Source organism: Meriones unguiculatus, chromosome 17, assembly GCF_030254825.1.
Source record: "Meriones unguiculatus strain TT.TT164.6M chromosome 17, Bangor_MerUng_6.1, whole genome shotgun sequence".
Lineage (NCBI taxonomy): Eukaryota > Metazoa > Chordata > Mammalia > Rodentia > Muridae > Meriones > Meriones unguiculatus.
In genome coordinates, this window is record NC_083364.1 from 9717066 (window position 1) to 9741383 (window position 24318).

At 43.3% G+C, this 24318-nt stretch overlaps 1 protein-coding gene across 1 annotated transcript in view; it reads right to left on the reverse strand.

Moving 5' to 3' along the window:
- Tafa2 (TAFA chemokine like family member 2) overlaps positions 1 to 18407 on the reverse strand; it is a 490204-nt gene extending 471797 nt beyond the window's left edge. Inside the window, exon 1 of the mRNA XM_021643045.2 lies at positions 16951 to 18407. The gene's annotated coding sequence lies outside the window, so the exon portion shown is untranslated. The remainder of the gene's footprint in view (positions 1 to 16950) is intronic.
- Between the last annotated feature and the right edge of the window lie 5911 nt (positions 18408 to 24318).

A 24318-nucleotide genomic window follows, 5' to 3' on the forward strand; every position in this document is an offset into this window, starting at 1 on the left:
TTCCACATCTTCTTTTTTTAGTTCTTCCCATTCGTCACCCAAATAAAGGAACTAGCTTTCCAGGTAGTCCCCTGCACTGGCCCCACCACCCACTGCAGTCTGGTCTCAGTTCTGTCAGCAAAAGTACCTTTTGAAGGGACGCGTAGCCCTTAGGCTGCGGCGGCGCAAAGGTGGCCTGGCTGGGTTACAGTGTTAGCAAGAGCGGCTCACTCTCAGCAAGCAGCTCTTCCCCGACATGAAGAACTCTGTGTGGAGTGTCTGAATTTTTTTTCACTCCACTTGCAAACTGACAAGTAAACCCACTATATCTTATAAACACTGGCTAGACACACAGGATTTCTTGGTGAGAGACGAAGGACCCGTTCATTGCTGTTGAGTTCACCTTTGAATCACTTCTGTCTGTCTGAAAGTCCCACAGCTATGTTTCACCTTGTTTGTTGGTGCTGTACCCAAGGAATGAAGAACTCGGGGAACTATGCTCATTAAAATGGGCAACAAGCAGATTACCCCTGGCCTTGGAGGAAGATATTTTTATTGCGCCAGAGAGTGGAAACATTGTGTCCCAACACTGATCACTTCACTGTTGGTTGTTGGTTTGTTTGTTTGTTCTGCAGCATTCTTAAATTTATTGTGGAATAAAAGGGCAGTGATTTTCCTGAGGGACCAGGGAGACTTGTCTTTAATAGCCCCTGGAAATCATGAGTTGTAGCATTTTGTTTCTCTGTGAAATTAGAAAGAACCTTCATCACTGATTCAGGCATTTCATAATATCAAGTCAAATTGTGTACATTAAACTATTTTGTAAATAAGACATTACTATATACATACAGTTATTCCTCATGCTTCTAGAAATTACTTATTGTACAAATAAAAGGAAAAGAAGTTAAAATATCAGAATAGAAGAATTAAACATACCTTAATAAAACATTTAATAACCACTTCCTTGAAGGTTAGATTTGGTAAGACAGGGTTAAAAATCGGACACATTCTTTGACCTCAAGAATTTCAGAGCCTATCAAGTCAATACTAAAAATAGGTAAGCCTGATCTGAAAATAACAAAAATACATAAGCATAAATTTTTCAAAAGAAGATATATAAGTGGCCAACAGGTATACAAAAGTAAATTCAGTATCATTGTCATAGAAATAAAAACCTAAACCAGAATGAGATATCGCCTCATTAAGAATGGCTATTATCAAAAAGACAAAAATAACACAATGTCAAGGGTGGGTGGAAAGAGGAATGCTCACATACTATTGGTGAGAATGCAGATTGTCACTGCTGTTGCGCAAAACTGTGTTCCTCAAAAAGTTAAAAATAGAAGAGTCATACGATCCAGCACTCCCACGACTGTTTATACAGCCAAATGAAATGAAATCATTACATTGAAGAGACATCTGCATTCCAGTAGTCACTGCAGCATCATTGACAATAGCCAAGATATAGAATCAATCCAAATCAATCTGAGTACCCATCAGTGAATAAAGGAGTCTTAAGTGTGGTAGAAACCATGATGGGAATCATTCTTTTTATTTTATTTTATTTTTATTAATTGCAGTTTATTCACTTTGTATCCCACCTGTAGCTCCCTTCCTTTTCCCCTCCCAACCCCACCTTCCTTCCCTCTTCTCCACCCATGCCCCTCCCCTAGTCCACCGATAGGAAAGGACCACCTCCCTTTCCATCTAGTCCTAGTCTATCAGGTCTCATCAGGACTGGCTGCATTGTTTTACTCTGTGGCCTGGAAAGGCTGTTCCCCTATCAGGGGAGCTGATCAAAGAGCAGCCCAATCAGCTCATGTCAGAGACAGTCCCTCTTCCCATTTCCCATTTCCCTGTTCCCATTACTAGGGTACCCACTTGGACACTGAGATGCTTTGGGCTATATCTATGCAGGGGTTCTAGGTTATCTCAGTGAATGGTCCTTGGTTGGAGTATCAGTCTCAGAAAAGACCCCTGTATCCAGATTTCTTGGTTTCGTTGCTCTCCTTGTGGAGCTCCTGTCCTCTCCAGGTCTTTCATCTTCCCCTTCTTTCATCATATTCCCTGCACTCCACCCAAAGGTTGACTATGAGTCTCAGCATCTGCTTTGATACCCTGCTGCTTAGAGTCTTTCGGAGTTCCTCTGTGGTAAGTTCCTGTCCTGTTCCCTGTTTTCTCCCTCTTCTGATGTCCATCCTCTTTGCCTTTCTGAATGAGAATTGAGCATCTTAGCCAGAGTCCTCCTTCTTGATTAGCTTCTTTAGGTGAACTGGTTTTAGTATGTTTATCCTATATTATATGTCAATATTCACTTATGAGTGAGTATGTACCCTGTGTGTCTTTCTGCTTCTGGGATACCTCCCTCAGGATGATCTTTTCTAGATCCCACCATTTGCCTTCAAATTTCGTGATTTCTTTGTTTTTAATTGCTAAGAAGTATTCCATTGTGTAAATGTATCACAATTTCAGCAACTATTTCTCAACTGAGGGGCATCCGGGTTGTTTCTAGCTTCTGGCTATTACGAATAAAGTTGCTACAAACATGGTTGAGCAAATGTCCTTATTGTGTACTTGAGCATCTTTTGGATATAAGCCTAGGAGTGATATAGCTGGATCTTTTGGTAGCTCTATTCCTAATTGCCTGAGAAAGTGTCAGATTGACTTCCAAAGTGGTTGTACAAGGTTACATCCCCACCAGCAATGGAGTAGGATTCCCCTTTCTCCACAACCTCTCCAGCATGTGTTGTTACTTGAGGTTTTGATCTTAGCCATTCTGATGGTTGTAAAGTGAAATCTCAGGGTCATTTTGACTTGCATCTCCCTGATGAGTAAGGACGTTGAACATTTCTTCAAATGTTTCTCTGCCATTAGATATTCCTCTATTGAGAATTCTCTATTTAGCTCTGTTCCCCATTTTTTAATCGGATTACTTGATTTGTTGCTGTTTAACTTCTTGAGTTCTGGGACTCATTCTTAAAACACAGTGTATCTTTGGAGATCACCCTAGGGGAGATAAGTGTAGTGCTGGCACCCCACTGCATGGTCTCGCACAAAGCTGGGCTCAGAAAAGCTTCTCTCACAGAATGAAGAAGGGAAGTGCAGTTACCAGAGGCCAAGACCGGTAAGAGAAGAGAGGACCGGGAAAGAGTGATTGACAGTGACGGTGTTCCAGTTAAGTGAGAAGCAAGGGTATTCAATTTCAGAGTACGGTGAGTTCCTTAGCAGTAAGTTACACACACACACACACACACATTTCAAAAAAGCTAGGAAAATAAAATTTTAAATGTTCTCACTGCAAATTGTCAGTACTTAACATGAATACATAATTATGCTGATTTGATGATTTATATAATGTATGCACATATTAAAATATCTCATATACCCTTATAGATCTGTATGATTATCTCCAGTTGAAATAACAATAAAACACCTGATTTTTAAAATGACCAGTGTTATTAAGAAAGGACAGGAACGATTAGGGAGAAGTGTATCTGCAAGGACAATACCAGAAGACTCAACTGTTTGCCATCAGTGTCTCAGAAGGAGAAAGGAAAACAACTGGGTTTTAAAAAAACTATTTTAAAAACTGATAGCCTTTAAATAGAAGTAAGTTCTGCTATTGTATGGTAGTTACTACAGTTAATTTTTTAAAAGTGTGTTTTTGAATAGCTCCAAGAAAGCATAGCCTTACCACGGAGGGCTTATAAAAGTAGGAGTTAATGGATCTGCTCACCAGTTTGATTTGGTCATTACACATTGTCTACAGGCATTAAACAACACACTGTACCTCCCAAAAACATGTACAAAATGATACCTCGGCTAAAATGTAAGCTGCTTACAGAATTAGCTTCACAGTACGGGGAGTCAGGCTGGATGGTGGCTGAGATTTGTTCAAGTGACAGACCAGACCTATAGGTGCACGCGATTATCAGTGACTCCTCAGTGCAGTGACACCTAAGTAATCATTACATCAAGTCATCTCATTTGCCAGTGAGATGGTTTGTAACTCTTTTTAAAGGCTGACAATTATCTGGTGCAAGGGTCGGAACTGGAGCCTGTTATTTCTGACTTTCAGTTTGGAAAAAAAGCTTTGATAGAAACTGTAGAGGAATTTTAATTCAGAACATGACTGTTCTGGCAAGAGATCACATCCAAGGATCTTCCAGGTCTGTGTGATCTGGTTGGAATACAAACACACCTTTAATCCAGTAGACAGAGGCAAGCAGATCTGAGCTCAAGGCCAGTCGGTGTAGAGCAAGTTTCAGGTAAAGAAAAGCTTAGGTCCACACCTTTAATCCCAAACAATGGAAGTAAAGATAGTTTGTAGAAAGAATCACTCATGTTTGAAAGTGATGTTTGAGTGGCAGAGAAAGTGACAAATCGGAGATTTGATAGAATAGGATATGCCCACCTCTCAGAAGAGAGAGGAAAGGGAAGCCGCCTAAGGGGCAAGGCGGAGAGAGAGAGGAGGAAGTTTTACTAGGACAGTAATAGAGAAACGGGTTGCAGACACAACTCAGGTGAAGAATGAATGAGCCAGAAGATTAGAAAAGATTATTGGAGTTAGTTGGAGGCCAAGCTGAGCAACTCAGAGCTGAAAGAAAAGCCAGGAGAGAAGTTTGAGCCAGAACATCGGAGGTGAACCAGCCAGCAGAGTTCAGAAAGCAGAAGAAAGGGTGAGCTTATTAAACAGTTAAGACTCAGGGACTGAAAAACATTCTAGGCCTAGGTTAGTTTGGACAGAGGCTAGAAGCTTCCAGGACTAGGCCTAGGTTAGTAGAAGGAGGCAATTAGCCTCCCAGACAACAACTGAACCAGGGAAATGAAAGTTACTTTTTACAAGAAACTTCTTATTTTTAGACAGAATTTTATGCAAAACAGAGGAGGAAATCTGCTTTGATGTGGCACTTCTCTCTTCTACTGTCTTGCTTTGGTTGTTATTTTACAATAAATTTATTCTGAGTCTAGCTTCTTACCCCTTGAAGGTTGATTAGCTCCTTCCTTTGTATAAAAATGCTAGCTGCAACAGTTTTCCCCCATGACCCCTATCTTCTCCCTGTGTCTCCTTCCATCTGGCCTCCTGCTTAATGCCGCTTCCTGGTCATACCCTTCAGAATGCTAACCACGCCACCTTTGCCATCCCCACCTGCCAGTCAGCAAGTCTGCTTTTTATTCTCAGTTCACTCCAGTCTGCCATTTCATCTGCTTGGAGAATGTGCTGTCGATTTCACAACACACAAAGTGAAATATTAGCCATGAGCTCTGAAGCCTGCTTACACACTGTAGTCAGCTGCTAGGAAAGATAGCGGGCTAGGGAGAACACTGCTCCCCCAGCATTCCTGAAAGTGTAACAGGCTCTGCTCCACATGAACTTCACCTGTGAAAGTCGGCTTTATTAATTCTGGTTATAAAATTATTATAAATAATTTTAAGGTTCTCACTAATATCTTATTAAAATTGAGTTGGGAAAGAAAAGTAGATATATTTTTCTCAGTAAGTTCCACAGTAACTCTGGCCTCATAACCTTAGATTTAGCTATACATGTTTAAATGTTTTTAAAATACAAGGAGAAGGAAATGTCCATTCAATTTATAGTCTGTCATTATAACCATTCAAGTCCACAAAATACATTTTATACTCCAAGAAATGAAGATATCATATAGTTATTTAAAAGCAAGCCTTTAAACAAAACTAAAAACTATTCAGCTTTAAATTTTATTATATAAATAATTAACCTTTTGGGTTTTATTAAATATACCACTTTTCTTAATAATCAAACATAGGCAGTTCTAATTTTTTGAAATTTTCTATAGCAGCAGGCATTTAAAAGCTTTATTTAACCTAGAATGGCTAACACAAAAATCAATAAATATCTGAAAGCATTTTGTCTGCACTAAATAGAATTCAGAATTATAACAACAAAATGTTCCAGAATCATTGAAGCCAAGAGCAATGGTAGTACAGTCAGTAATATTACCAAAGTTTAAAAAAAAAATCTGATTCATGAAAATGGTAATTATGTAAATAAGGATAGATGGATTTAAATTTCCTGATGAGTCAAATTAGTGGCAAGATCAATCAAAATACAGTCCATCTATGACTAGAAACACTGAAATTTGGCATTGAGAAATATTATCCAATGTTTTTAACCTACGTAACAGCAAGCGTATATCATTGCTAAGCCTCCAGGCTACATTAAATTATATAAGAATGAAATTTGGAGTCTTTGTACTTATTTTATTTTTCTCCATTATCCTTTACACACAAACAAGTATTTTTATTTAATTTAAAGGTGCATTTTTGTAATTTTTTGTTAATTCTTTAAGAATTGTATATTTGGGCATATTAAGCAACCCTCCCCTCTGCTTCCCACGCTCTTCGGGATCCCAGCCTTTCCCTCCCAACTTTAAGATTTAAAGACAAACATTTTTAAAGTCAGTTTAGAGATGGAAAGCACATAAATTCATTCACATGCGCATACACACGCTCACACACACGCACACTCACACTCACACTCACACATGCACACACTCAGAATAAATGAAAATCATTCCGCAAATACTCTGTCACCTGTTAAGGAGGTGTTCAGAAGTTATGCTGTAGTCAATATGTAGTAATGGTCACCTTCCCATTGAGTTTATTATCTGTTATGTACCAAACGCCACGCTAAACCCTGGAAATCAAAGAAACAAGGCGAAGCCATGCCTGCCTCGTAAGTTACAGGTCAATGGATTCGTAACGAGAAATCCACACATCGCTCAACTGTAAAGAGAGCTATTCTACAAATTAGAAGCCTATAAACATTTGGAAGGCGATGAATAAGAACTGACATATGGAGGCTAAAACTATTTTAATCATAACCTAGAACAAATTGTTCTACGCACACAGGCTGACATATCTAAATATAGTGTCATCTTATAATCAGTTCATGTATTGCCAAATATAAACAACAACTTCCACAGTTCTGATAAAATAGATGGCAAAAGACTGCACCAAGAGATCTAAGCGTGTATCATGACAACCAGGTCACACAGCGGTCGCCTGCGTGAGCTGTGGCACTTTCTGGTGTCAGTGCACCCGGCTGAGGAAACAAACAGTACTATCATACAAAGATGAAATGATCAGTCACTAAAGAGTGGAGTGTTTTGTCTTTAACCCTAACAGGAACGTTGTTTAAAACACAGCAAAGCAGAGCTGGCAGGAAGACGGTAGTTGATGCTTGTTTTGGTTTTTGAGACAACCCCGGGCAGGCTAGCCCCATACTCCCAGTCACCCTCCTGCCTTGCCCACTCTCCCGTAATGGGGTGACAGATCTGCTCCACCACATTCGACTCAAAGCATTGTTTACAAAGATATGGTCACTTTCGGGCAACAGGCCAGGAAAGCACACAATGAAAATCAGTCTTTCAAGTCCACCTTCGAGCCTACTCACAATTCTATCCAAGCAGAACCAGAACCTGGACAGTGTGGCCAAATATTGACATCTAAGCTTCACAAGTTGGCAGTTTCTCTTGAATTCCCAAAAATGATGCAAAAAGCTAAAATTATGTTTGTATGGTAGGATATCTCCATATATATAACATAATGATTTGATTTTGAGATAAATAAACTCTTTTTTTTTTTTCAAATTGTAAGAAAAACATTAGCTTTTGTTTGGGGGGAATAGTGTGTTTTCTAAATAGGAAAACAGAAAGTAGGAAAACACTTAGTAATTCCACACTCACAGAGTGTCCGAGCCAACTGCTGAGTCATTTGCAGGTTCTGCCTGCTCACCACCGTGGGGAGGAGCCTGTCAAGGGGGGAAGCAGTCCGACTTTCTCAGTGCCTGGAACAGCACGGAGTGGTGAATACTGCCCCCAGCCTCACAGCCCAACTCTACTCTTCCCATTAACAGCCCTCTCCTTGTCTGAGAAGTTGTTGGGAATACAGATTCCCCAGCCCTGTTTCAGAATTCACACTTTAGGGAAATTCCTGCACGTGACCGTGTCTGTACATACAGTTTTAAGAGACAATGGCTGAAGGAAGAAGGCATCGAAGAACTGCCCATTCCAAGTGTGTGGCATGAATTTAAACTTCTGCATACTCAGTACATCTCCCAAGACTCCAGGGCGTTAAGACAGGGAGCCCAGCCGAGCACTCCGACACAGTTTATACCCAACTGAAGGTCTTTATTTCATCAGGCTGGGACTACGCTCAGGTATTCAGGTTCTACGAGTAGCACCAGGGGTCCAGAGTACACGGTTTTTAAAGGCAGAAACCACACCCTGGGGTGGTGGTGGGAGTACCTTCTTGTAAGCAAGCAATTTGACAGAAGCTAAGATAAGCAGTCAGCTGAGAGGAAGACTCAGCTGGAGTTTGAAGGGATGAGGGTATCCTGGGCAAGCAAGCAGTTTACCAGAAGATAAGTCAGAAGTTAACAAGGGCATATTGACCTTGGGTCCTAGAATACAGCTGGGTAACTTTGCACATAATTCTCCATCAAGGATAGAAAATTAAAGTTAAACCTGAAAGAGCCTCAGCAAGAATACAAGATGGAGGAACCTCTGCACCATCCTGACCTGTCACCAGGGTACCAATTCAGAGTGAGTTCATCATCAAATGTATGGCTATCTGGAGAAATAAAACTAAATACTGGAGCCAAATTGAGTCACTCATCTTTCTCATTCTGTTCCTCCTGCTGGTCCTCTTACTGTCAACCACAGTCTACAAGCAGAGGTGCGAGATTACAGCTGGAGTCAAAAGAAGAGCTAGCTCATATCTCCCTGACGTGTGTGTCTGTGTGTGTGTGTGTGTGTGTGTGTGTGTGTGCACACGTGCACACGCATGCTCCTCAGGTGACTGGTGACACTCAGTTCCTTCACACACATAGAGCCTATAGATATATCTCTTTAAACTAATGAATAATTTCAAATTTGAATTCATCATCATTTATATTCCAGAAACCTTCACCTTTGGAAGGCTGTACATCTAAGTTCTATTGTAGAAGTCAAAAAAAAAAAAAATCCATTTCATCATAGACACATGTTGGTGCGAAGCCTCTGCTGTTTAGATGTTTGTCAAAATCTCCACTATTCCCAAAGATCTCTCTAACACTGTCACTTGCCATTGGTCATCTTCTACTTGGTCTCTTTTATTCATTCATACGCCTAGCCTGACTCTTTTAGGCATTTGGATTTGCACTCCTTCAGTTAAGGTCTAGGCCATGCCATATCTCTGATCTAAACTTACATGTGTAATTCAAGAAAGGAAACAGCTATTGAGGTCACTCATTTTGCTGATTGACTTTCTGAGCTGTAGTCAATAGACAGCACTACATTCTTCATTTAAATACAAACTATGCTATTTTCCTCCACAATTCACCCTGACTCAGACACTTTAATTGGTTCTTTTCAGATCTGTTCTTCACAATTAAAAGTAGGAATAACCAGTGAAAGCAGGTACAGAACAGTGCATTGCTTAGTCATTCCTTTAGCATCAACTCAAAACTCTAGGTGATTTACCAAAATGGCAAGTTCCTTGAGGACAGTTGGTTTTGCCTTTTTTTTTTTCCTTATTGAGATAAATCATTAGCACTGACAATGCTTGCTATTCATAAGATGAATGTCTGTAGCCCCTAAAAGGGCTTGTAATGAAGCCTACATCCTCAATGTGATATTTAGAGATACAGAGTCTGTTGGCTAATTGAGTTGTAAGAATGGAGCCTCCATAACAGAGCCCCTATAACAGAGACATAATTTAGGTCAGTTCTCTCTCTCTTATTTTCCCTCTTTCATTCTCTCTTCTTCTGTCTGTCTTTCTCTTTTCTCTCTTTCCCTCTCCTCACTCACTCCAAGATAGTAGCTGTTGTCTTCACAGAGACAGACGTTCACCAGACAGCTCTGCTGGCAGTTTGCTTTTGAAACCCCAGCTTCTGGCCCAAGGAAGAATAACCATTTGCATATAAGCCTCCTGCGGTGTGGTATTTTTGATGTTGCAAAACTTACTGGCAGTATTAAATAAATACTTACTAAATAAATGGACTTTCCCAAGGGTTATTAAATTTTTAAATTTACAGATTTTGAATAAATGTATCTAATTATCATATAGTATGTGAAAATTCATTTGCTGACCTACTTCTACATGGGTTGATCAAACCATTTTACATGAGAGACAATGAAAACAAGCAGTAGACAAAGATGTAACCATTACAAGCCTGAGACCCATGGCCTATCACACTGACTTCATAGTAAAAGAGCACTGTGAAGACTAAGATACTTTAAAAAAAAAATGCATCATGGGATTTAACCTGATTCAATGTTACAGTCCCAAGTATAGCCACCACCATAATCATCATCATCGACAACTCAAACTGTCTTACAAACTCAACTGAAGAGATACATTGCTAAGGAGTTGAGACCCAGGGGAGCACCATGATGCTCTTATCATCCCACAGTTACCTATTGTTTGAGCTGCATAAACAATCGCCAGCCTTCTTGCCACCGTCCCACGCAAGCTTTATAACAGTTACTTACGTAATGTTATCTGCTAACCAAAACAGCAAGCTAATGCTCCCTGCTTAACAAATTATGTAAGGACCAACTAAAATAGCGAAGTCTAAACTTTGACCCAATTTTAAACATAAATTTATAAACTTACCAGTTATGGGTCCAGAGAGTTTTGTAAGGGAGTTGTAAGAATAGTAAATGTGCATTCTAGCAGGAAACTACTATCAGGTAGCATTCTAAGAGCTCACCAACTCCCAAAACATGCCGACGGTACATTTTTCCTTGAACTTCAAGTCCCCCAATTGGGGCTTCTGTTTTCTGGCTTAAGAGGCTCCAATGCCTTTCCACTTCCCTGTTGGTCTCTGGACTGCATCCCTGAAATAGAGATCATCTACTTCCTTTCCCTTCATATACCATAAAAAAGAACTGAAGTTGAAGCTATTTCACTCAACTCAACTTTCTGAAGGAAAGCACAAACAAAAGCATGACCCTATCGCTGCCACAATGTCAGCTGGCCGCTTCTCAGAAGAAAGCTGAACTCCCGGTGCCGACGGATTGGAGTGGCTATTCACCATGCACCTGCAACAAGGTGGAAACAGAAACAACATTCACACTTTTCTACCTTGAATAACGGTGCCTCTGCGCATGGGCAACTGTCTGAGAGTTAACACAGTGTGTGTGTGCGTGTGTGTGTGTGTGTGTGTGTGTGTGTGTTTGCCTATCTGTCTGTCTGCCTGACTGCCTGTCTGCTTGTGTGTCTGTGTGTATTAATGTGTGTATGCTGTTTTCCTCCATTTTGAAGTGACCATTTCTGAAGCCTCACCTCACGAGAGCAGTCACACGTTTATTCTATCTGTGCATAATGCAAATCCATTGTTTCAGTGAAACTTGTCTGAGCGTTGGCATCTCCGAGGAAAGCATTCTAGAAAAAGCCTGTTGTCTCACAGCTAACATTGCACTGGTTAGATTCCAGTGCACAGAGAACTCAAACTGGAGCAAACAATCCACCTTGCTTTTCTTCCTAGATGGTCTTTCTCCTAACAGAGCGAGCATACTGTGGGTGTTATGGAGCAGGAGCATTAGAGCAGAGCAAGCATGTTTACTTCTGGAATATCTAAGTACAATTTTCATTGTACATTCAAAAAAGACATCTTAAAAAGACAAAAAACTAAGCCCTAAATGAAATAATACCGGGGAAGCATTTGCACATACGGAGGATAATTTTTAAATTATAGGGATTTTGTTTGCTCTAGAAACAGTCTGTCCCCTCACAGCCGAGGCTGCTGTAACTTGAAACTTGAGTTTTAGAACACAAATATGCTGTCCCGAAATCTTCTATCTTGTGTCCACTATGGATACGTCCATTCATATATTTGTTTATGAAGAGATGCCTAATTCACCAAAGAAAGTAAAGTGCTGTTCTGAACTATTAAACTCAGCAGAAAACTCTATGTGCAGCAACAGGAGGCCAGAGGCAATTAACATTGCAAATTGGAAGGTTTAGAATCTTTGCATGACCTTTAAAGGGCAATGCCGTCGCCCATTCCCATGCATGCAGTTATACACTGACTAGCTCATAGGGGGACAAGCATAAATATGAAAACATTTAGTAAAACAAGCCTTGTCGTCAACAGCCACTTCAGACCCTCTAAGTTTTGTCCTGCAAAGCCCATGATTAAGAGCAAAGGAGATGTGTTTGGATAGTTGTTTCCATTTTGTCAAGTACTGAATTCACCGTCATAGTAACTGCTAGAATGCAACGTTATTGCATTACTAAATCTCATGGTAAGGAGATTCCAAAATCCACTGCATAGAAAAAGTGATAGAAATATAAATTTAATTGAATGACTAGATGTACTGTTGCTAGGGGAAAAAGAAATGTACCTTTGCTAACTGGCCATCCAGGGGAAATCATAAAACAATTATAGCTACTGTGGAGTAATTTAGGAGACTGAAGGGAAGTGATTAACAGGGCTTCATCTAATATAGGCAAGTGTGCTCTGCTTCCTTAGTTATATCCCTTGCCTCCGATGGATCATTGTGAGCAAAACAGAAGGGTCTCCTTGGCGCTTATGTGTTCACTAGTCCTCTGATTCAAGCAAACTAAGTTCTGTATTTTCTGATGCCACTGCCAATCAATTGCCAAACTGATACTGAATCAGTGAATAGCCCGTTATTACAGCCCTCAGGAGATCCAGACACACTAGAAGTAGATGAGCTTTAGAAATTTAACACAATGTGTAAGATATCAGGGTAGCTGGTGTGTAACTACCATTTGCAAATCAAAACAGTTTGCTTTAATGTGACTGGTAAGGTTAGCATTACAACTGTGGAGAAAAATGCTTCATAAAGTAATATGCAAGTAGGTCCTATGCTTCCATATGTTCTAGAATTCTCATTGCTACTGTCAATCAAGTCTTCCCAAGATGTACCTATAGACAGTAAAAAACTGACTTTTATATTTTGTGTTCATAATTTAGTCAATAAAACTATCTCAAAAATATATATATAGTGCATAACAATGGGTCCAAGTATAAAACTCAATTATAAATTATCTTGTTAAACTACAGATATAATTGTGCTACAGGTCAAGTCATACAATTAGTGGAAAACTAGGAATCTAAAAATAAAGATCTTTAATAAAGTTTCTTGCCTCCTTTAACCCAAAGTTTTCTTGCCTCTTTTAACACGAAATTAATATTTTATATGGATTCCATTAAAAGCATTTGCATATGCAGGGGTATAGAGATAATATAAAAACACAATGCCCAAGAAATATATTTAAACTCTAAGTTTTTCATATTCTGATAAGTGTAGCCATTCCTTTTAAAGTTCCTACGAGAAGCAGAAGCAGAAGCCAAAAATGAGCAGTTCTACTTCATGATAAGAACTGAAGCACTGACCCGAATGAATACAGTCGGACCTTCAGACCCTGCGGAGCATGTGCAGCGGTCCCCTGAGAACCGCGCAGCAGAAGCAGTCTCCAGGTCCGTAACCAGTCCTACCTGTCCGTAACCCGCTTCCGCACCAGCTCCAAGCTCTGTGAGAAGAGCCTGGAAACTCACGAGCCAGTCTTTGCTTTATCAGTGGAAAGTTTAAGTAGCGCCTTGGCTCCAGATAAAGCCCAGGGCATCACAAGCCAGCGAGTTGGAAGTAAGATGCATCCTGGGCAGCCCCGTGGGAGCCGGCAGCCCAGCAGTGATGCTGAATCGGCTGCCTTGACCTTCATAACTAGCGGCCGCTGCTATTAGTGAATTTGTTCTCTCTGTTTCAAAGGAGCCTACTAGTTAGTAACAGACTGATAAATCGCATTTGTAAATACCGGGCACAGATCAAGGCAGGCTGCTGAACGCTTTATGTTACCTCCGTGTGGTCTTTCACCAAGAAAGCAAGCTGCAGTACATGGTAAAGCTTCTCATTTTTATTCGGATGCTCAGTGAACAAAACAGCTGCAAAATAATGCTGCCTAGTGAGGCGTCTCTGACCAACTACCACAGAAGTGAAAAGTAGGGCCACCGAGACGCTGGCCCTCTGATCGCTTCAGCTTTTCGAGTGCTGTAGAAGCAACCAGGACACTCTGGAAAGCTCCTCGTTCGGGACACCATTACAAATCTTATTAGTAAGTCTTCAGCAGTTTCCCAATTACTCCTCAACTTGAACTTGCTCTAACAGTATTGGATTTTGAGGGTCATGGTAAGAAATGCCGAGTAAGTGCTGGCGAGCCACAGGTTAGCCTTCATGTACAGGATAATCCATAAGATTCAGCTGGCAATAAATCAACCTTAAAACGCACTTTGTACATTTCCATATGAAAAATGCCATCAAAACACTGTATTGTAGGTATTAAGTCCAGGACTACTAAATCTTCTTGGGTTTTTTTTTTTCTTGATGCTGTTGTTTAGTGTTCATAGTACATTGTTTTCAAAGGCAACTAAAATATAAACTGGCAAACAAATTCAAGAGGAAATATCATTGAGGTTTTTTTTTAATCTTTTTTTCTTCCTTTAAGCCCAATTAAACATGTACAGCCACACTTAAGAGGTTATGAAGCAAAACTGTATTTTTTTTCATATGACAAAGGAAGAATGGAGCCTAACATCAAAGTGAATAAAATAACTTCTCAAAAATGTTATGTCACCCCAAAGTTCCCTCGCCCCATCAATTTTTAAAAAGGGGAAAGTGGCTGTGTCTAAAAATAGGCCTTTCTCTCCAGCCACTCCATCACATTCTCTAAGCTGGTGGCTAGCAAGCACTGTGATGCCGGTAAGGCCTGTGTGAGGACAGAGTGTCCACCCTGACTCGGGTCCACGAGCATCCTTACTCTCCGTTTGTCACTGCTAAAGCAGCTAACGTTCTTCTGATCAAAATCCCACGTGCGTGCACACACACGCTCGGAGCCCCGGAGTTCTCTCCAGCATAACTTGTAGCACTGCATAGGCATTCGCTTTGACACAAAGGCTTCCTGACTCCTGTTTAAGAAGCATGAATCTGCTAGAACTCCACGTGAGCCTGAAGCTAAGCATAATAAGCTACTGACTTTAACGGCAAGAAAATAACCAGGACTTCTGTCAGTTTTTTCAGACTTCGGTCAGTTTTTTCAATGCCATTTTGAATGAAGCAACACTAAAAGGATTTGCCTCTTACAAGGCTCCTCCTGCCTAAGCAAGCGCTGGGCTGGCAGTGCTGTTCTCAAAGCCTTAAGCATATAAATAATACAACCCAGTTGTTTGCACTGGAAGTTGGGGGAATTAGAATGAAATGAGCTTCAGTGTGGTTACTGATGGCCTATAAGTGGCTGCTGATGGCTTTTAAAATTAAGACTCTAAAAAGGTCAAGATCCAAACAATTGACTAGAGAGATCCAGAGCAGCGTGAAGTAGGAAAAGAGACAAGTATGTCAGATCTGTTATTGAAAATGCCCAACCTTAGCTGCCGATTTTGAAATCATGAAGGACTCGTCAGACTGGGCATTCATGTGCAGACATGGAAAGGGTGAATACAGTATCCCACACGCTTCGTTTTTTGTTGTTGTTTTTTTTTAAGCGTTAAATTTATTTTTTAATCTTCCTTGCCAGTAATCTCCTTTATTCACACGGAAACCTTAAATTAATTACTCGATTGTCTTAAGTTACCTCGCATAACAGAGCAGTTTAGAGGTGCCATGCGGTGACAGTCTGAAGGGTGGTGTCTGAAACAGCCTGCCCGGGCAGACGGGGACCAGATCATTGACAGTCACTGAAATTCACCCTGTCCTGAGAAGGACACTGAATGATTTGGGGGAGGGGGGTGCTCCTCAGAGTGAAAAAAAAAAAATGCTCAGGTTTGGAGACCGAGATGAGCTTTTGTTTGTTTTTACAGCCACGAAGGAGAACTCACAATTACGAACTCTGCCGTACTGGCAAAGCACACACGTAGGAGAGGCTGGTGGCTGTCGGTTCCAAAGGCTCCAGGCTTAACGCTGGCCGTGGAACACTGAAGCACGGCCTCCACCAAGGGCTCTTAGAGAGCGAGCGGTGCCTCCTCCAGTGGACACCCCATGGCCCAGCCCACAGCTCCAGAAGAAACGGGGCGACCGACCTCAAACTTTGCCTTTGCAAGAACAGCTTCTGGAGATGTGGTAGTACAGACTGATAGCAGCGAGCCTTTCACCGCTCAAGGAAAACGCCTCCTTGGTGGCCACCTAGCCTTTCCCAGGAGGAGGGGGCAGCAGAGCAGGTGGCCAGCAAAACCTGTGCTGCTGGCAAGATGTGGAAGACATCTGCCCGGAAAGAAACCAGGAGCCATTAGCTTCTCTCTAGAGCTGGGCTTTTTTATTTTATTTTATTTTATTTTATTTTTCCCCTGACCGCTGTTCATTAAATGATACTTTACAAAAGCTGTTTCACTCAGTAATAACGAGTCTGTTCCCTGACCTAAAGGAACCTCTGAGCCGGTGAGAATCCGGAACTTAGGGTGATTCTTTATGAGAATAGTTAGAGGTGGGGGAGATCCAGGCTCACGGAAACGCCCACCCTCTGCAGACAGGCCTGAGAATTAACTAGTCAGAAGTGGACGGAAAGTAGGCATTCCAGACAGGCGACCCGCCGCGGTCTGTGCACCCTCGGTCCTCACTGAGTGAGACCCCAGACTCCTTACGAGAAAAGTCTCGGAGGCTCACCAGCTGGGGCTGGTGAGGGATCCAGTTAGACCCCACTTCGGTCCTCGCCTGGGTCTCTCGCCTTCTGAAATGAGAGAGGGAGGACCCTCCTCCCCGCCCCTGTCCTCACCGGCTGCGGAGGGGTTGCGGGGTTGGGCGGGGGCGGGGGAGTTGCGGGACCGCATCTACCCACACCTTGGCCTCCTGGGGCGAGCCCGTTTCTGCCCCGGGCCACGGAAGAAGCCAAGGGAAGGGATGTGCCCAGGCAGGCTGCGGGGACGCGCGGTCCTCGCGTGGCCACTGAGGTCCCCCAAGCCCGGGGACCCCCGAAGGCGCGGCTCGCACCTACCTGCAGCCGGGCGTCCCGGTGGCGGCAGCACCTAGCGATGGTCCTGTAGCTTCCGCGGGCCGACGCCAGCCTTACCGCTCACGCATCGCTTCCGAGATGCCGGTCCGCTGGCACCATCCAGGGGCATAGGGACCCCAAGTCCGCCGGTGTGCGCCCGCGGGCGAGCGAGGGTGGCCCTGAGTGAGCGTGAGAACGCCGGCTCCTCCGAAGGTTGCAGGCGGCTCGGGGGGTCCTCCGCGGGCGAGCTGGGGTCCCCTCCCCGGAGCGAGCGGGAGGTGCGGCGCGCGCGAGGCCGGTCCCCGCTCGCCGCCCGTTACCCCACCGTGTCAAAGTAACCGAAAGGTCTGAAGACCGAAGGGGCGAGCCGGAGTCTCCGCAGCCCCCGGCGGCGCCCGCGGGCGCCCGCTGTCCCGGGCGATGCGCGCGGTGCGCCCCGCTCCCGCGGCTGCGAGGATCCAGGCGGGCTCCGGCCCCCGCGGCTGCTAGTCCATCTCCGGTTTGTTTGCTTTTGGCGGCGAGCGCAGACTTTTCCTCTCGCCCCGCGTCGTCTCTCCCTTGCACACACACACTGGCGCGCGCGCGCTCGCACGTCCCCTCTCCCGCCCTCCCCCGGCTTCTCTAGGGAAAGGCAATTGGAGGCGATGATTCACCTTCAGCAGAGCAGCCTCCTCCGTGCGCTCGCCGAGGTCCGCGGCTCTCCGCGGCAGACCGCTTGCGGGCAGGCTGGCGGGCTCGGCGCTCAGAGCGGCCCCCCGGGACGCGTCCGCGCTCCCGCAGCTCGCAGGCGCGGGGCCCGCCGGCGCCCGCCCCGACACCAGCGCGCCGTCCACTCCAGCCCACTTAGCAGCAACTCCCGGCCGGCCGCGGCCCCTCGCGCCCGCCTTCAAGCGCAGCGGGTCGAGCTGCACCGCGCCCACCCGCCGCCACCCTGGGCATCCTGTGCTCCAAGGAAGGGAACCCTCCGCTGTCCCCCAGTCACGAGTGTGCCCGCTCCTTCACCACCCGCGGAGGTGCGAGTTCCAGCAGCACCAGGCGCGAGCGAGCAAGCTAGCAGGTGTCGCCTGTGTCACTTCGCCAAAGGCGGGAGTGAGAAAGCACAGACCGAGGGGAGGGGCCCGAGGAAACGATCCAGATCAGCAGAAGCAAAAGAAGCCAAGAGCAACCAAGGCTCCCTCCTCTCTCAGCACCGCCGCGGGCGCTACTGTACTGTCAAAACACAACAGTGATTATGTTGGAAAGTCACCCCAAAGGGCAGAGCCCGCTGGTCCACCCTAGACCCCTGCCCCGCTCAGCTGGCTGGCCTCCGCAGTGCGAGCGACTGGCCCGCCGTACAGAACACGGGGAAGGCAGGCAGAGAAAGGCTCTGACATCCAGGCGGAGTTCAGCGCTAAATTGGGACGACAGGACGGGGAGGCTTTGATTCCCTCTGTCTCCTTCCCGATTCTGTTAGCCCTGGCTGCAGCGGTTGAGAGCAAACCACCTTCCTGCAGAAAACCCACAGCAAAAGGCGGCACCAGGCGCTGCAAATGCTGGACTATGTCTCCCTCTAGCGGGAAGCCTGGATTAGAACGCTTTGCAGGCCGTCGCTAGGACTCTACTTAATTTTTCCACAAATGGAAAAGAAAATACGATTTATCTCACAGAAGTTTGAATTCCTAAAATTTCCAAACTCTGAGGTTTTTAAAGGTGATTTTTTCTATAAAATCCCCTGCCAGAATATTCATTGCTAAAAGAATATCCTGATGTTTACAGAAAGTTCCTAGCAGGATGCTAGAAGGTCATGTAAGGTTTGGCCAGGTTGGGTCTTGGTTTAAGCAGTGAACTTAAGATCTCGCACGAAAGGCCTTCTTAATCGTGCTTATAAATGAGAAAACTTTAAGCTAGTGGTTAGGATAGTATGAAAGATGAGAAAACAAAAGGCTTAGACACAAAGAAAAATGCTGACTCGGGAACCCGTACCGACTCTTACTGGCGGATCCTGTCTCTAACTGACTGCTCTTGGGCGGCTAGGTTAATTTTTCAAGCTGGCTAAGTTCTTTCCAGACCTAGGCTTCTGTGTTTTCATAGCCCCGAGTCGCTGAAAGATTAGCATAATTCTTTCCACCAGCTATAAACTAATACTTATTACCATATTTACAAAGAACTAGGGAATATGTTTTGGTTAGTGATTTTATGGTAACGTGCTTAATAATTTAGCCATATTTCCTATCCAAAGGGTTTCAGGTAATTAAACTAAGCTGGAAGGACTGTTTTAATAAGGCCTTCCTGCAGATTTTATACAAAGGTTTTGTTACCATCAGCTGCGATTGAGCGAGGTCCACCTGTAACTTTGCTACTTAGATTTTGTGAACCTTGTAATTTAATGGGAGGTTTTCCTCACACGTTTTGTATTTTTAATTATAAAAAGTATTAAGGTTATGATTAAGCCGGGTGGTGCAAATCTTTAATCCCAGTGCTCTGTAAGTCAGAGGCAGGCAGATCGCTGATAGTTTGAGGCCAGCTTGATCTACAAAGCAGGCCAGGACAGCCAAGGCTACACAGAGAAACCCTGTACTGAAAAGAATCAAATAAATAAATGGATAAACAGGTAAGTAAATAAACGATAAAATTTTTAAAAGGTTATGATTAAACAATTTTGCCTTTATTTGAATTTTTGTACTTATTCTGTTCTAACTTGAAACATGCACTTACTCCAGTCTTTCTTTAAAGGCAATGATTGCTTTTTAATTGAAAGTAACTGAGGCAATTTCAAATGGGAATCCAAAATAAAATAATTTAGGGTTCTGAATTTTAACTGATTATGCCACAGGTTTGAGACACCCTAAGGCACGGCAAAAGTTTGTTTCAAAGATACATTCAAATAACCCCTTTCAAAACACCAACGTCTACTGTGATTGGAGATTTTTGTTTTATCTCAAAACAAAAATGTTTGTATTTCCTCAGGGAACAGGGGTTTTTTTGTTTTGTTTTTTGTTTGTTTGTTTGTTTGTTTGTTTGTTCTGTTTTTAACCTGGCACTATTTCGTTGCAAATCTTACGGTAACTTTCTGTGTGCCATGTTTGGTGGTCATAGAATCCAAGCAAGAATGACATTAAAACCTGGATTCTGCACTTCACAAGAAAAAAAAATTAAATCACTTTAAAAGAGTGTCCTTCACGGAGAGTATGAGGCATGATGTATCCTCTTTCTAGTTTCTAATCTTTAAGGGCCTTTTGTGGTTTCTTGAAAACCCATCATTTTATCATACTCATTTCTGCTGCTAAGATACATGCATACGAAAAAGTTGGTGCAAAGAATAAATGTACAAATACAAAATAAAACAGAAGTCGCTCCTCCAACACTAACAACGCTGAATTCCTTTCTGCCTCCTCTACTCCACCACAAGGGGGGAATTTTTTTTAATGCTTAATTTCACTGAATTGCAATTCCATCCTAAGTCACCACATTCTTAGAACTTACGATGTTATCACCGCTTTCTTCTTTCTGCCCTTAGAACTGTTCTGCTGACTGTTCTGCTAACTGTTCTGCCGAGCAGTCACCGGCCAAAAGACTTACGTTGAATCGTGCGGCGCGTCTTTTTTCCCCCCCATCAGCTTTTTCCATCCACATAATTTGCACGGAGACTCATCCCTGTTGCTGCAGCCACAGGTCAGACCCTCCTTCTGTCTGGGTAGGAATACTAAACCTCATTGGCCCCGCACCTCTTGTGTTATTTATGGTTTTGGCATAAGACAAAGGCACTTAGGACATCTATGAAAGGATCTTTCACTGAGCATATGTTTTCAGTTCTCGTATGTTAATGCCTAGGAATAGAAGGGCCGTGTCTTACGGTGGAGTACACTCAAAATGAACTTATTTAAGGTAGTGTATATGCCACTGCACATTCCCCTCTGCTATCGTAGAGATTTTAGAGGCACTTTAAGTGTCTAGTAGAAGGTTTATAGGCTATCTCAACCCCTCATCTCAAATCCTCACCATACCCAATAAAACAGATGAAGTGAACCTATTCCACATGTGAACAAAATGAGACGGTGGAGGGATTCAAACCAGGCCTGCCAAATCAAAAGCCAGTAGTCGATATTAGTTTTTTTATGTTTTTCACAGAGGCTTCCCGCACTGGCCCTTCCCCCAACCACTAAAAAAGTCTGTCTCCTGCATCACAAGGGCACTGACATGCAAGACACTGCTTCAAGAGAAGATTCTGAAACGTCACTAACAAAACATGTGTGAGACTGCAGACACCTTACTAAGAAAGACAGAAAGAGGAGCTGGTTCCAGCTCCCCTGTGTTTGTTCCTTCCTGGCATGATGCTAAGGGAATCACTGTGATTCAGGTTCCCAGTGAACTCAGAAAGAATGCAACCTACAGTCCACATCTGTACCTGCCTATGCTTGCTCGTCTCTGTTGTCTCCACTCTACTGCCACCTTTCTGATGATGCTGGATGAGTACCAGCCCTAAACCTCGCACATGCAAACAAAGTTCATCAGTGAGCCGCATTCCCCAGATGTTTTCTTCCTTAGTGTTTTAGCAAAGCACAGCGCTTGCCAACTTGCCCAGGATAATGGCGATGTAGCCCAGTCAAGCTTCAGATATGATCTCTCTTCCTCAGCCTCTCTAGTGCCGGTATAACGTGTATGTATCGCTACACTCTATTTAATTTCTGGTGATTGGGAGTTTTCCACTTGCAGGGGGAGGGGGCAGTCTGGCTATTAAACAGGGATGGCCTTGAACTTTCAGAGATCCACAAGCCCTGGCCTCCCACCTAATAGAATTAAAGGTATGCACCCAGTTTAACTTTAAATATATTTTTAAACATTTATAGAATTGTTTCATGTAATCACATAGATAAAGGAAAACACGAAACTCACTCCACATACTCCAAAGTGACATACATGTGTTGCTAACTTTTAGTCTCCCTCTAAGTACCAGAGTGACTAACACACCTAACAGACACACAAGACAGCACTTCAAGGTAAGAAAAAAAAAATGGGTCGCTTCACAAAAATGATGCAGAAAAAGAACTGAGTTCATACAATTGTCCTGCAGATGATTTGGGCCACATTACTCTGAGTTGGTTTTCTGTCTCAGCTCAGGCTCAGGTAGAAGTTTGTGTGGGCTCCCTCACATGCCTACAGCCACGCCCGGTCTGACAAGTGCCTGGAGAGAAGTGCGGAGAGTAACAACGCCTTTCATAGCGGTCAACAAACGGTTGAAGACGCGTATTGCGAACACATCTTACATGCACATACTTGCATTGCAGTGAGCACGGTGTAAAGTGCGATGGCCTCCGCTGTGTAAGCATATTGGAATGGGAGGCCTCGACGCCAAGCGCTTTCCAAGTCTCTGCTGGAGTCCGGTTTGTGCCGGATCCTGGGATACATGGTTCATAAAGCCATCCCGTGCTCAAATGGCAAAATCCTCACCTCAGACAGGGAAAAGAAAAGTCGCTTACATTATAGCAATCTAGTGAAATAGCTACCGCGGAGGCTAATTTTTTGCCCAATAAATTAAATCAAGTGTTTTATAGGATGACTGTGCAAAGTATAATATCCTCACTAAAGGAAACAGAACACCTGACTTGGGTCAGAGCAGGGAGTCTGTTCAGAATGTCTTCTCTTGGCTCATTCCTGTCAGTAACATTTTCACCAACATAATGAAGTATGTCTTCATAGCTCTTTGCCTCTGGAAAGTAAAGCATTCAGTACTGAATTAATCCCATGCCGTTAACTTACAATCCCAATGTACCTATTATGTAGCAGAATCTGACTTGATAAACGAAAAGTAAGGGATCTGGAGAGGTGGCTCCGTGGTTAAGAGTGCATAGTGCTCTTGTAGGTGCCCAAGCTCAGTTCCTAGACCCCACATCAGTCAGCTAGTAACTGCTTTCAAGAGCCACAGAATACAGCCCGCTCCACTGTCCCCCACACAGACACAGGTACTCATGACACATCCCATACAGACACATGCAGTCATGGACGTATGTTCCATACACTCACATACCCCCTCTAGAGACACACATGTTTATTTTTTTAATGTTTAAAACTGGAGATAAGTAACATTTACAATGCAGTGATTATGCCACCGTCAGTACCTTCTAACCTATTATCGTCTGCTTTGGTGATTCAAGTACTCTGATTGCTTCTTGATGTTTAGTTCATGAAATGAGTAATGTCTGTTATGAGCATCTTCCCAAAGAAACTTGATTTAACCCTTGGCTCCAGACATGCTACGTCTGTAAGCAACACCTCTCTTGCCTCATTAGCTCCAAATTAGTGGTTACGCCTTGGGACAAGAGTTATCCCCTCTGGGGAAACATCTCTGATTCTCTTCATCTGCTGCATTAACTTTTTCTTCTGTATTCCCCAGTATCTGTGCTTTGTTTCACTCCTACGCATACCACCTTGGGTTGTATTTGACTCCGTTTGTATAACTCACTTCCTACCCGACTGTATGTGTGAGTGGTGCACGTTCATGAACGTCTCTGTTTTAGCTAACAAAGCTGCATATATGAATACGTGAATGGCACACACCTCTCAGTTCATGAGACTAGGAGATAATATTCATTTACATGTATTTATATTGTAAGAATGACTTTAAGCCTCCATCCTGAGGATCACAAAAGTGACCTTCATCTCTCTAGAGATCCCGAAGTTGCTTCTGGAGATCTTGAAAGGTGCTGACATTTAGCCTTTTTGAAATGTGTCTTCTTTGTTAATATACAGACAAACACAAATGTGAGGGTGGTTGCACACACACACACACACATACTCACAAACTCACACACACACAAGCTCACACACACTCACCCAAACACACACTCACAGAAACACACTCACACTCACACACAATAAAGCACTGATACTTGGATTTTCTGACCTCATAAACACCTGGTTGTTTTCTGCATGCAACTCTTTTCATGTGCTTTTTAACATAAGCCTCATTTCAGAACAGTAGCTAACCACTGTGATTCCTACAACATAAAAGTTCTGCTTCTTGACAGTGCAGTTCTCAGAGATCAAAAAAAAGTAGTCCTCAACTACAGAATCTCCAGCTTCTTCACAATGTACTCATTGTGAGTTACAATCACGTACAAATTTACCCCAGTATGCTCAGTTATTAGGCCAGCTGGATAAGGAAGGAAGAGACTCAGTATGATTGCCATGCTGAGCCGTTCCCTGGGAAACTTGGGTTCTGAGGCTGAGCAAGTATCTGATGTCTAGATAGCCTCATGCCTTGTGAACACTGAAGACTGTCAAAGGGGAATAAGGTCACTCCCTGGCTGGATATTTGCTGAATTACCAGAGCAGAAAAGAGCTTCATGGGAAATCTAACATTTTGGAGAAAAATGTCTAGAGAAAAATGCAAAA